Below are 2,500 nucleotides of genomic sequence, written 5' to 3'. Positions count from 1 at the left end.
CTGAAGCGTCGTGCCTATACTCGGCCGTCAGTCTGGCAGTCATGGCCGGTCCTTGCGGCCGGCCGCGAAGCCCTGACGAGTAGGAGGGTCGCGGCGGTGGGCGCAGAAGGGTCTGGGCGTGAGCCTGCCTGGAGCCGCCGTCGGTGCAGATCTTGGTGGTAGTAGCAAATACTCCAGCGAGGCCCTGGAGGGCTGACGCGGAGAAGGGTTTCGTGTGAACAGCCGTTGCACACGAGTCAGTCGATCCTAAGCCCTAGGAGAAATCCGATGTTGATGGGGGCCGTCATAGCATGATGCGCTTTGTGCTGGCCCCCGTTGGGCGAAAGGGAATCCGGTTCCTATTCCGGAACCCGGCAGCGGAACCGATACAAGTCGGGCCCCTCTTTTAGAGATGCTCGTCGGGGTAACCCAAAAGGACCCGGAGACGCCGTCGGGAGATCGGGGAAGAGTTTTCTTTTCTGCATGAGCGTTCGAGTTCCCTGGAATCCTCTAGCAGGGAGATAGGGTTTGGAACGCGAAGAGCACCGCAGTTGCGGCGGTGTCCCGATCTTCCCCTCGGACCTTGAAAATCCGGGAGAGGGCCACGTGGAGGTGTCGCGCCGGTTCGTACCCATATCCGCAGCAGGTCTCCAAGGTGAAGAGCCTCTAGTCGATAGAATAATGTAGGTAAGGGAAGTCGGCAAATTGGATCCGTAACTTCGGGATAAGGATTGGCTCTGAGGATCGGGGCGTGTCGGGCTTGGTCGGGAAGTGGGTCAGCGCTAACGTGCCGGGCCTGGGCGAGGTGAGTGCCGTAGGGGTGCCGGTAAGTGCGGGCGTTTAGCGCGGGCGTGGTCTGCTCTCGCCGTTGGTCGGCCTCGTGCTGGTCGGCGGTGCAGGATGCGCGCGCCTGCGCGGCGTTCGCGCCCCGGTGCTTCAACCTGCGTGCAGGATCCGAGCTCGGTCCCGTGCCTTGGCCTCCCACGGATCTTCCTTGCTGCGAGGCCGCGTCCGCCTTAGCGTGCTCCTCCGGGGGCGCGCGGGTGCGCGGATTCTCTTCGGCCGCCATTCAACGATCAACTCAGAACTGGCACGGACTGGGGGAATCCGACTGTCTAATTAAAACAAAGCATTGCGATGGCCCTAGCGGGTGTTGACGCAATGTGATTTCTGCCCAGTGCTCTGAATGTCAACGTGAAGAAATTCAAGCAAGCGCGGGTAAACGGCGGGAGTAACTATGACTCTCTTAAGGGATGGGATGCTGGAGAACACTTTCCTACTCGACCGGATACTCGTCGGCGCCGTCCGCCGCTGTCGTTCTGTGTTCATGGCATCCCTCGATGTGTCCAAGGCGTTCGATTCGTTGGACCATGCGGCTTTGCGTCCTGTGCTTAAAGCCCATGGTCTGCCGGACGAATTCATTGACTACGTCGAGGGCTGCTATGCGGACAGCACGACGGTAATTGCGGGGGGTGGCGACGAGTCCCCGGCCGTGCGGCCAGCAAGAGGTGTTCGGCAAGGAGATCCTCTGTCCCCTCTCCTGTTCAATTTCGCTGTTGATTATGTTCTAGATCAGCTGCCCTCACACGTAGGTGTCAAGGTGTTGGGCCGCCAGACGAACGCGGCGGCCTTCGCGGATGACATCCTGCTCTTCGCCTCCACGAGGGGGGGCCTGCAGTCCCTTATCAACGCAGCAGTAGCAGCCCTCGACCAGCTGGGGCTGCGTGTTAACCCGCGGAAGTGTCTCACCCTCGCACTCGTGGCGTCCGGCCGCGAGAAGAAAGTGAAAGTGGATGCGAGCGTCACCTTCACGGCCGGCGAAACCACCATGCCGGCGTTGGGAGTGGGTGAGACCTTCCGCTACCTGGGACTGCAGTTCTCCTCCTCTGGGCGGTGTCTCTTCCATCCGAGGCACCACATCGAGGAGCAGCTGTCGATCATCACGCGGGCGCCGCTGAAGCCGCAGCAGCGGCTCTTTGCACTTCGTGAGGTCCTTCTCCCGGGCCTGTATCATGGCCTAGCACTGAGTCGCACCCGCATCGGTGCGCTCAAGGCCATGGACAACTGTGTTCGAGCCGCCGTGAGGAGATGGTTCCGCCTCCCAGCCGACACCCCCTTGGGCTACTTTCACGCTCCAATTGCCCATGGGGGCCTTGGGATTCCATCAGCCCGCTGGATAGGGCCAACCCTGAGGCGGGGCAGGCTCCTCACCCTGTTGCAGCTCGAGACCACCACCACCGACGCAGACCTGGGGGAGGCACGACACGAAGTGGCGGCGCTTGAACGACACCTCACGTGGGAGGGCCATCTGCTGCCAACGGCTGCAAAAGTTGGTGAGATGTGGGCGGCGCGCCTGCATATTTCCTTCGACGGGGCAGCTCTCTCGTCGTCAGCCAGGACATCAGGCCAACATAGCTGGGTCGAGGACACCAGTCGCTTCCTGTCTGGCCGTGACTACGTCGCGTGCATCCGCACGCGCATTAACGCTATACCATCCAAGGCGCGCAGGAGTCGCGGCCGA

The 2,500-nt window shown here is 61.8% G+C and overlaps 1 pseudogene; it reads left to right on the top strand.

Annotated features, from left to right (window-relative positions):
- The window catches only part of LOC124732901, a 6,296-nt pseudogene that overhangs the window by 1,654 nt on the left and 2,142 nt on the right, over nucleotides 1-2,500 (top strand).

The sequence above is a fragment of the Schistocerca piceifrons genome, unplaced genomic scaffold (genome assembly GCF_021461385.2).
Source record: "Schistocerca piceifrons isolate TAMUIC-IGC-003096 unplaced genomic scaffold, iqSchPice1.1 HiC_scaffold_1369, whole genome shotgun sequence".
In the NCBI taxonomy this organism is placed as follows: Eukaryota; Metazoa; Arthropoda; class Insecta; order Orthoptera; family Acrididae; genus Schistocerca; species Schistocerca piceifrons.
The sequence above is the reverse complement of the archived record's forward strand: the minus strand, read 5'-3'. Positions and strand labels throughout refer to the sequence as shown.